Here is a 13,799-nt window from a genome sequence, read left to right as displayed (position 1 = left end):
CAACAGGATCACTTGATAAACTAACGTTTTGCTCGTTCATCGGGCAGATTGTCGGGAACAAACGTTCTCCGGAATTTTCATTCCCGATAATCTGCCCAATCATCTGCACTTCTAAATCCAGCTTTAGTCTACTGTCAGCTCCACTTGCCCTTCTCTAGAGGCCACATGGTTAGTCAATTAGAGTCAATGGTTGACTTGGAGGAAACCTGGTAAACGTAACCAGTCCACAGCCAATTCATTCTAGCATATGACCTGGTTGACTGAAGTCTGAGCACTACTGTCCATCCCGAGCCAAGCCTTTAAGCTCTTATCTGACTAATAGCATACAATGCATTCGGAATGTCTTCAGACCCTTTGACTTTTTTCTCATTTTGTTATGTTGCCTCCTTGTGCTAAAATTAAACATGAATTCAAGCTTTCCCCTATCATTCTCCACTCAATACCCCATATTGAGAAAGTGAAAACCGAATTTTAGAAATGTTTTCAGAATTTAAAAAAAAGGTAAAACTAAAATTTTGCATGGAGATAAGTATCCAGACCTTTTGTTATGACACTTGAAATTTAGCTCTGGGGGCTTCCCATTTCTCTTGATCATCTTTGACATGATTCTACACCTTGACTGAAATCCACGTGTGATAAATTCATTTCATTGGACATGACTAGAGTTGAGAGGACACCTGGATGTTCAGGTTCGACGGGTTCGGCAGAACTTCACAAAAAAGTTTGAGTTCGGGACCCGAACTTGACCCCGAACTTTTGAGCACTAAAATGACTGTAAAAATGTCATGGAAAGGGCTAGAAGGCTGCAAATGGCATCAAAATGTGGTTAAGAGCATGGCAACTGCTCTGTAAACAAATGTGGATAGGGAAATGACTTTAAATAACATAAAATACGTAAAAATAAAATGGTTTTAAATTTATTTTTATTTTTTAAAATTAGGGTACACCCCAAAACATTGGGAAATATAACCTGTGATAACCCCCTCCTGTCGTGCTAAACACACGTTCAGACAATACACTGGCTGCAGGGCAGGTCAGCACCTCCAAGGCGTAAAGGGCAAGCTCTGGCCATGTGGACAATTTGGAGACCCAGAAGTTGAAGGGGGCAGACCCATCAGTCGGTACATTTAGCGTGTGCACACATACTGCTCCACCATGTTGCACGTCCCCGTGATGTCCACGATCCAATTGGATATCTTCTCTATCAACTTTCGATGTTCTTTTCTGCGCCTACCATGGTGATTACTGGTGGCGGGTATTCAGGGTTACAGGCCGGAGAGGGAGCCTGAGAAGGGGATACCACATCCATGGGAGGTCAATAGGTGAAATTAAATGAAATAGAGCGGAAAAGTGGGACAAAGTATTGAAGCATAAGCTTAAGGAGGGGGCGCGCGGCAATTACCCACTCCCGACTCGGGGAGGTAGTGACGATAAATAACAATACAGGACTCTTAAGATGCCCTGTTTTTGAAATGATTAATAAAAAATTATAGGGAATGTCACTGGGGTATTTTTGATTTGTAAACGTTAGAAAGGAGAGGCCCTGCTGCCGCTTTGTTGACTCTAGATAACTTCTGCCTGATCGCACGTCCCTGTGACATCCACCATCCATTTGGATATCTTCTCTATCAACTTTCGATGTTCTTTTCTGAGCCTACCCTGTTGATCACAGTTATCGGCGAATTAGGGTTCCACGCCGGAGAGGGAGCGTGAGAAAGAGAGACCAGATCCAAGGGAGGTTAATTGTTTCAAATTAAAAATGATAGAGTGGAAATATGGGACAAATTATTAAAGCGTAAAAGTGGGGACAACTTTTTAAATTTTAAGCATTGAATGAAAGGATGTGGCGCGCATCAATTAATGAAGAATTTCTTAAATTTTATTCCCTGTCAACTATGCAGAGCAGGGATTTCTATCCGTCAAAATTTGAAAAATGTCACCTGACAATGTAACAGCGCCACTGCATTTACCCAGTGTGCTGTTATTGAGATATAACGTCCCTGGCCGTGCTTACAGGTCCACGTATCCGTAGTGAGGTGCACCTTGCCTGATTTTGTCCCCTACTTGGTTGTGCAGGGAAGGGATGGCTCGCCTGGAAAAGGAGTGGTGGCTGGGCACGACGTACTGTGGGACAGCCACCGCCATAAGGCCTTTAAAACTATCCGTCTCCACCAGACGGAATGACAGCATTTCAAAGGCCATTAATTTAGAAATGCTGGCATTTAGGGCTAGGGATCGCGGGTGGGTAGGGGGGTACTTCCTCTTCCTCTCCAGTGTTTGGGAGATTGAGAGCTGAACGCTTCCGTGGGACATTGTGGAGATGCTTGGTGACCCAGGTGGTGGTGTTGCTGGCAGATCCTCTGTTTGCGGGGTGGCAGGTGGCACTGTCACTCCAGAGGTGGATGAAGAGGCCGAGACTGCAGCAGAAGAGGAAGCAGGAGGAGCCAGAGACCTTTCTTGGTTTTTGAGGTGTCTACTCCACTGCAGCTTGTGCTTTGCACTTAAATGCCTGGTCATACAGGTTGTGCTCAGGTTGAGAACGTTTATGCCTCGCTTCAGGCTCTGATTGCACAGCATGCAAAGCACTCGTGTCTTGTCGTCAGGATATTGTCTGAAGAACTGCCACGCCAGGGAACTCCTTGGAGCTGGCTTTGGTGTGCTTTGGTGAGCTGGCCCTTGCTGTGGTGGGCAGTAGCAGGCGTACTGTCTAGAGGATGGCCGCTCCGCTTTTGCACCCTGCTCCCTCTTCTGCTGTGCTGGTGGCTCTGCGCGACCACCGCCTCTTCCTCAAAACTACATAGGTCACTCGCATGACCTTGATTCCATGTGGGGTCGAGGACCTCATCGTTCTCCACATCATCTTCCACCCAGTCTTTACCCCTGCCTTTCTTGTCGGTCTGCACACTTTCGAAAGCCCCAGCAGTTGGCACCTGTGTTTCGTCATCATCCGAGACGTGCTGCGATGGTCCTCCCATGTACTCAACTTGAAAGATAGGTGGTTGGGCATCGGTGCACTCAATCTCTTCCACTTCTGGGGCAGGGATAGGTGGATGGCCCTGGGAAACCCTGCTAACAGAGTCATCAAAAAGCAGAAGAGACTGCTACATGACTTGGGGCTCAGACTGCTTGGCTGATTTGCAAGGGGGTGAGGTGAAAGACGGATGGACATCGGCTGCAGGTGCCAACTCTGATCTTTCAGCAGGAGACTGGGTAGGAGATAATGTGAAGGAACTGGAGGCACTGTCAGCAACCCAATCTACTATCGCCTGTACTTGTTCAGGCCTCACCATTCGTAGAGCCGCATTAGGCCTGACCAAATACCGCTGCAGGTTCTGTCGCCTACTCGCACCTGAGGAAGGGGTTTCACTTGTGCTTGTAGCTGGCACAGATCGACCACGTCCTCTCCCTGCAACAGGAGCTCCACCAGCAGCACCACGACCTGGGCCACGTCCCTTATTTGACGCTCTCCTCATATTTCTCAAATTTAGGATCTTGCCCTAAATGGGTGTTTAATTAATAGCAGAATAGAACGACAGTATGTACAGGGTGCCTCTTATACGTACAGATGCAGACTAGGCGGCAATTAAAAGATTTGTGCCCAAAATGGGTGTTTCTTTAATAACTGAATAGAACCACACTATGTAAAGGGTGTATCTCACACGCCATGATCCAGACTAGGCCTCAATTAAATTTGTTTGCCCAAAATGGCTGTATTTCAAATACCTGAATAGAACCACAGTATCTAAAGTGTGTATCTCACAATGACATACGGTATGCAGCAAAGGCTGCAAAATTTTCTTTTTTGCCCAAAACTGGTTTTTGTTTAATAACTGAATATGACAGCAGTATATAACCCTTGAATTTGACACAAGCTGATGCTGCAAAATTTAGTTTTTTGCCCAAAAAGGGTGTTTTATTGATAGAAGAATATAATCACAGTATCTAAAGGGTGTATCTCACACGTACAGATGCAGAATAGGCCGCAATAAAAGATTTGTGCCCAAAATGGCTGTATTTAAAATAACTGAATAGAACCACACTATGTAAAGGCTGTATCTCACAATGGCATATGCAGCAAAGGCTGCAAAATAAAAATAAAAATCCCCAAATGGGTGTTTGTTTATTAACTGATTATGACAGCAGTATATAACCCTTGAATTTCACACGTGCTGATGGTGCAAGGCCTGAAAAATTTAGTATTTTGCCCAAAAAAGGGTGTTTTATTATTAGAAGAATATAACCCCAGTATATAAAGGGTGTATCTCACATGCCCTGACCCACACTAGGCCGCAATTAAAGATTTGTGCCCAAAACGGGTGTTTGTTTAATAACTGAATATGACAGCAGTATATAACCCTTGAATTTCACACGCGCTGATGCAGCAAGGGCTATAAATTGGGTATTTTGGCAAAAAAGTGTGTTTTTAAAAACCCAGAAAATTATGGCTGTATTTCTAGCTTAAATTGCACACTGATTAATCCAGATGTTGGATATTGCCAAAAAAATTAGTTTTTTTACTAACTGAATATGAAAGCTGTATATAACCCTTGAATTTCACACGTGCTGATGCTGCAAGGGCTGTAAAATAGTGGATTTTGCCAAAAAAGGGTGTTTTTAAAAACCCAGAAAGTTATGGCTGTATTTCTAGCTTAAATTGCACACTGACTAATCCAGATGTTGTATATTGCCAAAAAAGTGAGGTTTTTTAGTAACCGAATATGAAAGCTGTATATATCAAACTTGAATTTTACACGTGCAGATCTGTAAAATAGTGGATTTTGGCCAAAAAAAGGGTGTTTTTAAAAACTCAGAAAATTATGGCTGTATTTCTAGCTTAAATTGTGTTTTATTAATCAAGTTGTTGTATATTGCCAAAAAAGTGTGTTTTTTTGTAACAGAATATGAAAGCTGTATATATCAAACTTGAATTTCACACGTGCAGATCTGTAAAATAGTGGATTTTTTTTTTAAAAAAGGGCGTTTTTAAAAACCCAGAAAATTATGGCTGTATTTCTAGATTAAATTGCACACTGACTAATCCTGCAAATGCACCAGATGTTGTATATTGCCAAAAAAGGGTGATTTTTTAAAATGAGATTATTAGTGCAGTTTTTCAAGCTTGGATTTCAATGTCACAAAAGCTCAGATGCAGGGCTGGTTGCACTGAACTTGCATAAAATGGCCGCCGCCGCCCACCTAACTAACAGACGGATAAAAGTAATTTTTTTTCGGTCACTGGGCTCAGGGCAGGGTAAAAAGATTGTGTCCTGCACCCACACAACTAATGTATGTAGATCGCTGAGTTAGATTCAAGTTCTGAACAAAGATTCTCTCCTATTCTCTCTCTGAAATCACCAGCAGCATCCTCTCCCTACACTTGTATCAGCAGAGTGACGTGCAGCGCTACGTGATTCCAGCTTATATAGAGACTGGGTCACATGCTGCACTGGCCAATCACAGCCATGCCATTAGTAGGCATGGCTGTGATGGCTTCTAAGGTCAGACAGTTAAACGCTTGTTGATTGGCTGTTCTGCAGCCTTTCAAAAAGCGCCAAGAAAGCACCGAACACCGAACATGAACTTTTACTAAAATGTTCGGGTTCGGGGTCCAAAAATCTTAAAGTTCTGTACGAACTCGAACTTTACAGTTCGGGTTCGCTCATCCCTACACATGACTTAGACCTTATATAGACAGGGCTGTGTCTGTCTCACAGCTGACAATGCATATCAGAGCAAAAACCAAGCAATGAGTAGGAAAGAACTGCGTGTAGAGCTCAGAGACAGGATTGTCTGGAGGCACAGATCTGGGGAAGGCTACAAAAAAATTCTGCTGCACTGAAAGTTTCCAAGAGCACAGTGGCCCTCAATCTTAAATGGAAAAAGTTTTGAACAACCATGAGTGGCCCAGCCAGAGCCCTAACTTGAACCAAATCCAACATCTCTGGAGAGACCTGAAAATGGCTGTCCACTGATGGTCCCCATACAAACCTGACAGCGCTTGAGAAGATCCCCAACTCAGGCATGCAAACATTGTGGTATTATACCCAAGAAGACTGGAGGCTGTAATCGCTGCCAAAGGGACTTCTACTAAGTCCTGAGTAAAGGGTCTGGATACTTATGTCAATGCAAGATTTTAGTTTTTCCTTTTCAATAAATTAGCTGAGATTTTGAACATTCTGTTTTCACTTTCTCATTATGAGATATTGAAGGCTGAATGATGGAGAAAATCTTGAATGTTTTTTATTCTAACACAAGGCCGCAATATAAAAGATGAGAAAAAAAGTGAAAGGGTCTGAAGAATATCCACATGCATTGTATACAGTGTAGAGATGAGCGAACCCGGTTCACTTCTGACTATTACTGATAATGTGAAGCTCCGTACATTGATAAAATGTATTGCTTCCGATGAGGCTTTGTAAATATGGCCACCAGTAAAGTGAAACTTCAATTGTCTCGTGCACGCACCGTTACTATAAGTCATGACGCATGTATTCATGTATCAAATTACGAATATGAACCCGGGTTTGTGGCTTGCTCCTCGATCATTAACGAACCCGAGTTTGGACTCATAATTTCATACATTAATGCATGCGCCACGACTTATAGTAACGGAACATGCACGAGACAAATGAAGTCTCGCTTTACTGGCAGCCATATTAACAAAGCCTCATTGGAGGCAATACTTTTTATTTTATCAATGTACGGAGCTTCACATTATGAGTTATGGTCAGAAACTAACAAGGTTCGGACAGAGCAGTCCAAACCCAGTTCGCTCATCTCTAATACAGTTGAGTCACATTATTATGACCACCAGCTAATATCGAGAGTAACCACGGTGTGCAGCATGGACAGCAGCTAGATGGGCTGGGAGTGACTCAATAAGGTCCTGGCTCCAGATACCTGTGACACTTCTGACTGCAGTGCATCCTACAGCTGCTGGAGGGAGCATGGGGGAGGATCCATAGAGCAAACCATGATCGAGGTGGACCCACAGATGCTTAAGTGGGTTCATTTCTGGCGAATTAGAGTGCCAGGGTAATACTTGGAAGTCTGGGTGATGCTTTTCCAACCAATGTCAGACATTTCTAGCCATGTGAGATGTCACACTGTCTTGCTGGAAGATCCCATCCACCACAGGGAAGACATTTAGCATGTATGGGTGTACGTGATCTGCAAGGGCAGATTCATACTCAAATCGGTGGAGAATGCCTTCCAAATGGATCAATGGGCCCAGATAATACCAGGAAAACCTTCCCCAGACCATAACCCTGCCACCACCAGCTTCTGTTCTTCCAGCAATGGTTGCAGGCTATTTTTTTTCTGATGTTTCTCGCCTGACACGCCAATGTCCATCATCCGTCCCATGAAGCAGAAAACTTAACTCATTGGGGAGGACAACTCTTTGCCAATCAGCATAGGTCCAATTCTAGAACTTCTTGCAGTGACCATCCGTCTGCTTCGGGGTCCCAAATACAATAGAGTTCGCTGAACTGTTGTGTTAGACACACGTTTGGTAGCCCCCTGGTGCATTTGTATGGTGAGCTTCTCCATTGTAACGTGTCGGTCCTCACTCACTCACTACATAACGTTCATCCCTCACATCAAAGGCACGTGGCGCTTCACAGTTTTCACATCGCTTATTCACAATGGTGCTATTTGTCCACTCTTGGCCCGAAAGCCAATAATCATCCCTTTTTGCAACTATGAAAAATCACCCCCTTTACCCACAACAGCAATAAGCCATGCGTGTGAGACAGCCTATCACGCCTTATATACCCACCAAGCCAGCTCACCATGTGTACTTCCTTCATAAACTACACACTTCCGACGTCAAGAGTAGGAAGTGGTCATAATGATGGGACTTGACTGTGTATATCCATCATAGGCAAGTGCTAGGTATTACGGGTATATACACATCACAGTGATCTAGTGAGTACTTTCACTGTACCCATGAGATCAGCAGCTGAAGCATGACTGATATATACAGCCAGTCTCCTTTTTACAAGTCAGAAACAGAGACAACTCCCATCATGGCAGTTTAAAATATTAGAGGTTGTGAGTCCCTCTGTCGGCCCATCAGCCCCCTGCTACATGATCAATGAATGGGTTACCAGTCGAGGCCTAACAAACATCCCTTGGTTTGCCAAAGGAACCTGATTATTAGGTCATGCCAAAGGCATGGCTTAGTAGATTGCCTGTTTTTTTTTTACATTGTCAGGCAATCATGTTTTGGGATACTCGATTACATTACACATTTATGGAGCATTAATATGCAGACATATACAGCACTACATAGATGTCAATTACAGCATCGACTGTCTTCTAAAATAGAAATGTGATATTTTTTTCTTTGTGGTTTCCTGTTGTATTTCCTGTTTTTGCAGCATACATTTTTGTACTGTAATATTAAAGGTATACAAACATAAAGCAGCACACATCCCCATCATTGGGGACCATTGACTGTTGGATATCTGCCAATCAGATATTGATATGCCTATCCTGAGGATAGGCCATCAGCAGTAAAATACTTCCTTTCGTCCCTTCAAGGCGCTACCTGTTTTTTGTGGTTCTCCTGCCTGCTGTTAGTTGGGGTACTTTTGGTGGACATAATTTTTGAGAAGTAAGGCAGGGGTCCAAGTGCTGTACAAGGCAAGGTGGTACTGCGATAATGCAGGTGTTCACTGTACTTTACTGAGGAAGTGAGGTAGCTGATTCACACAGGCACTCTCAAATACAAGCACGGTCTCTATAGGTAGCTTTAGTCAATTTTCTCAATGGTTGTGTGTATGACAGAATAGGCAGTTTGCTAGTCTCTAATCGCTTTCTCCATCTTCAGGTTTATATATCCACAGTACCCTTAACAGTCTGCAGTCTCTTCCAACATATGGCCAGTCTGTACTTTCAAAGCGGTAAGGCCCTGAGGTATATTGTCCCAACCACTATGCAGGAAAGTCTATAGCCTAAAATGCAGGTGTTACATTTTCTGACATATATTTCCAGTGCTTTCCCTTTGTAATGGTCTCTAAATGCTCTGCAATCTCCAGCAGTTCTTTCCCTCAGGGTCTGGCTCATATACTGTTGGCTGCTCTCAGTTTATTTCTCTCTGTTTCTTGCTGCTTTTCTTTCTCACAGGCTATACACAACTAAACTACTTCCCCCCTCTAGAGAAAGTGGGTGGAGGGGCCACCACCAAACTTCTGTTACTAAGGGCTGACAAGTTAACTCCTACTCCCCGTACACAACCTTTGGGGCACAAGGTGCATAATGTTACTACATTAACCCCGTATGCAGTGGGCAGCCAGCCACTTCACAATCTTCTCAGGGCATTCCTATAAACTGCTATATCACGCCGATTCATCTTCCCAGCCCTAACCAAACCAGTTTTTTTTTCTCCATCGACTAACATGAAAATCATTGTTTGTTTGTGAAGGACTGGCGAGCGGATGAATATTGGTTGTCTTCGGGCAACAGTGAAGCATGGTGGAGGTTCCTTTCAAGTTCGGGGCTGTATTTCAGCAAAGGGTTTTGGGGATTTGCTCATTATTAATGGTGTCCTCAATGCTGGGAAATATAGGCTGATAATTTATCCATCATGCAATGCCATCAGGGAGGCAAACAGTACAATGACCACAAACATTCAGTCAATGTCATTAAGAACTATCTTCAGTATAAAGAAGAACAAGGATTCATGGAAGTGATGATATAGCCCCCACAGAGCCCTGAATTCAACACCATCGAGTCTTCCTGGGATTACATAGAGACAGGAGGATTTGAGAAAGCCTACATGCAGTGTGCTGATAGCCCACTGCTAAAAGTTGAAAATGGGTGAAAATAGGATGGTCTGCATTTTCTTTCTACAGGCTAACAAGCCTCAGAGCTAGTTATTATGTGGGGCTTCTCCACCCTCCCCATAAGGAGTGGCTTGGACTTGCTACCAGTGTCAGCCTGGGGTACCTAGGGCTCACCAGTAAAATTTATTTTGGGGGCCCACCATACGGATACTTTTAAATATAATAAATAATCTAACAAGTTTTATTATATGAACATAGGCTGGTTGAGGTGCTGTATATTGAATATACAGTATGTATGTAGTGCAGTAAATCGAATGTGTTATGTGCCACTTGTGCAGGGGGTGGGAGACTAGGGGCCCATCTTGCTCGGGGGATTCCCCTGTACCCTTGTGGGCCAGTCCGAACCTGCTTGCTAGGGAAGTTAGTTGAAGCTGAGACAAGAAAAAGAAGCAGCCTTAAAAGACATTGCTATAAACCACCCTCTGAGGAAGCTGATGAGGATAACATTTAAATGCGTGTCAGCCTTTGTGAGGAGGTGCATGCTAAACAGTCTGCGGAGGTAACCTGTGCAAAGCTTCTTGACTTCATAGTACATTTGTCTGGGAGAAGAAGGAGCGGAAGCACCCTGAAACATTTTGGAGACAGACTAGCTATCAACTAACAAAACTACACCCTGCAGTTTGGGTACTTGTAGTTGTGCATTTTAAGAGAAGTAAAGAGATTGAGAGATACAGAGAGCGCAAGAGAGATCTATATGCATTGCACCCTTTCGGCTGGATTAATTGCACAGATTTGGAAGACTGACTCAGAGAGGAAACATCTAGACCTGTCTGTCTACCACCTTTGCAGCCTATAGAACTGTGCGAACTGTGGAAATTGCAAACTGTGTAAGATCTGCCATGCATGGTAAAGTGAGGCCGGACGAAGCGGCACGCTTCAGGGGAGGCCGGCATGAGGGGTTTTGTGAGCAAGGGTCAGGGAAGGTAAGGGTTAAGTGGATGAGTGCAGGAAAAGGGGGGAGGAGCTAGAAAGGGGCGGGGAGCGGCAGGCTGAAGTAGTGGTGAGGCAGGTCAGCGCCCGCCATTTTAGGAGCAGAGAGCCAGCATCTCCCTCCCTCCCTCCCGTAGTGTGTACTTGGATGTTTCAGGGCGGCAACGGTATATTATAGAGGGGATGCATATATAAAAAAAAAAAAAAAAAAAATGTGTATTTTATAAATAAATAAATGTATAAAAAAAAAAAAAAAAAAAAAAAATGGACAAGGGGTGGTGGACGGAGTGTGTCGTTAAGTGTTGCGTTTGTCGCAGCAGTCGTGGCGGGGGGAGGTCATAGAAGCTGGGGCTACTGGATGGTAACGGTGAATGAGAGGGCCTCAATGGTGGGGCTGGACTCTCAGAGTTGGGGCACCTGGTTGGCTTGGTATGGCGTCCGTCAGTTGGTGTCCCCGAGCTTGTGGTACGCGGCTGGGGGCAAGATGGAATTGCCGTGGTGGTTTGTGGTCGTTTAAGGTGCAGTTAGGCGGCTTCTAGGACCTCCCTCGTCAGTTAGACATGTATATATTTATATATATATGTCATTGTTATATCAAGTGTTATGTTTATTCATGTTATTTATATTATTTAATAAAAGACGGCTGCTGTGGCCGATTTAATCCAAACAGTGGCTGTGGGTGGTTATTGGGAGAGGAAATGGGGAAGGTTAGTTAGCTAAATGATGGGGTAGTGGACCCGAGCGTAGCCAATAACCCTACTCAAGACTGTGTCTGCTGTATCTGACCATTTTTGCCAGTAAATAAATGTTGTTAGTTGCAAAACCAGCCTCTTGCATCATTTTACATTGTCCTTTGCATTTTCTCTTTCATTGGGGCCCCGCCTTGCACCCCAACACCAACCACCACCAGGCAGGAGATTCCCCCAAAACCCCAAGAGAACCAGGGTGCACTCTCCCTTAACTGTGCACCAGCCAAGAGAGTGAAGGGAAGGACCTATAGCCATTGTAAGGACTACTACTACCATCCGGCCTCTATCACCCCTCCTGTCCTCTTGCCTTCTGCCCGAGCTGCTACATATAGCTACACAAGATCTATGGATCCATGGTTAGTTCTCCAGGATGTTTGGAAGAACCTCCGTGCCGAATTCCTGTAAATACTGTGTGCAAGTGTATCTAGAAGTTCATTCACTTTTTGCATTTTGTTGATTGATAAAAGTAAACTATTAACACTTAGATTTTTGAAGGCATTCTTCTATTTGTGAATGCCAAATTACTAAGATACCTATGCACCTACAGAGCTGCTGTCTATAACCATTGGGACTCTGCCTATCTGACACAGATCTCATAGGGTCCCATAAAAGTCAATATGGGCCCCTATGCCCCAGTTTACCAGTACGTGTGGGTCAATCATACCCAGGTAATGCACAATGCAAAGTACAACGTTCCAGATTTCCCACTCTATAGGAATCTATGCAGTTAAAATGGACTGAAATGGAACCTGTAATCATCTGTTTAAAAAAAAAAGTCATTCTCACCTCACTGGTCCCCTACTGATTCCATTGTTCCACTTCCCAGGACCTACAGTAGTCCCTATGTCCTGGTCCCTGGGACTGCTCATCCAATCACTGGCTGAGTTGGGTCACCGCTGTGGACATCGATTGGCTGAGAAGAGACATTTCCTGTCTCAAGAGGGACAAGGAAGTAAAGACCATAGGGGAATCCGTGAGGCATATGACACTTTTTTTTAAACAGATTTTTACTGGCCGGACAACCCCTTTAATTAAAGGGGTTGTCCGGCTAGAATGGAAATGTACTACCAATACAGGAGGCCCAATCTCACTACGTGGTATTACATCTTTTCAGATTTCAGGGGACAGAAATGTATCTCACTGCAGATAGAAACTGCATGAATTTATACAGAAAGTGAATGTAGCAAAGCAAGCAGGGACAATTGGCAGATGACAAGCACTTTTTAATGTAAACACTTCTAATAATGCAGAAGGTCAGGGCACTGACATTATGTGAAAAGGGAAATGAAACCAGAGTTTTCCTTATTGCAAAATTACAATGAAAGTGACATTTTTATGCCAGCGTTTAATGAAAGTTACAGAACATGATCTGTAACAAAACAACATCATATAGGAAGTGTTCATGGTCGGACCTACAGTATACTACACAGTCTTATGTACTAGAAGAAATGGTGACAGTGTACTGATGTAGCAATCTTTACCTTGATACTGAACACAGTTGTAGCAAGCTTTACATTAAAACTTAATGGGGATGTCAGGTAAAAATCGCAAACAAGTCCCACAATAGCATAAAATAAAATTCTTATACTCAAACCTGTATCCAGTGTTTCTCACGCTGCAGCTTCTTTACAAACTGCATTGGTGACATTCCACTATATGATATGTGACTGCTGCAGCCATTCACTGTCCTCAGTGGTCTAGGAGCAAAGGTCATGACGGAAACTCGTACGCAGCGAGTTTCTCGCACTGAACTCACTCATCTGTGCCAGACCTTAAAGTACTAGAAAATCCCTTTAAGGGCTCATGCACATGACCGTATGTATTTTGCAGTCCGCAAAACATGGATCCGCAAAAAAAATACAGATGACATCCATGTGCATTCCGCATTTTGCGGAACGGAACAACTGGCCCCTAATAGAGCAGTACTATCCTTGTCCGTAATGCGGACAATAATAGGACATGGTAACATAGTAACAGTTTATAAGGCGGAAAAAAAAGACATCTGTCCATCCAGTTCGGCCTGTAAGGGTCCAGTCACACGTCCGCAATTTCATTCCACAATTTGCGGAACGGAATTGCGGACCCATACATTTCTATGGGGCTGCACGATGTGCGGCCCGGCTCCGGAAATGCGGACCCGCACTTCCGGATCCGCATTTCCGTTCCCGAAAAAAATAGAACATGTCCATATTCTGGCATGTCCATATTCTGGCATATTCTATTAGTGCCGGCGATGTGCGGTCCACAAAATACGGAACGCACATTGCCG

This window comes from Bufo bufo, chromosome 1, assembly GCF_905171765.1.
Source record: "Bufo bufo chromosome 1, aBufBuf1.1, whole genome shotgun sequence".
NCBI classification, from domain to species: domain Eukaryota; kingdom Metazoa; phylum Chordata; class Amphibia; order Anura; family Bufonidae; genus Bufo; species Bufo bufo.
This window is presented reverse-complemented; position numbering follows the sequence as displayed.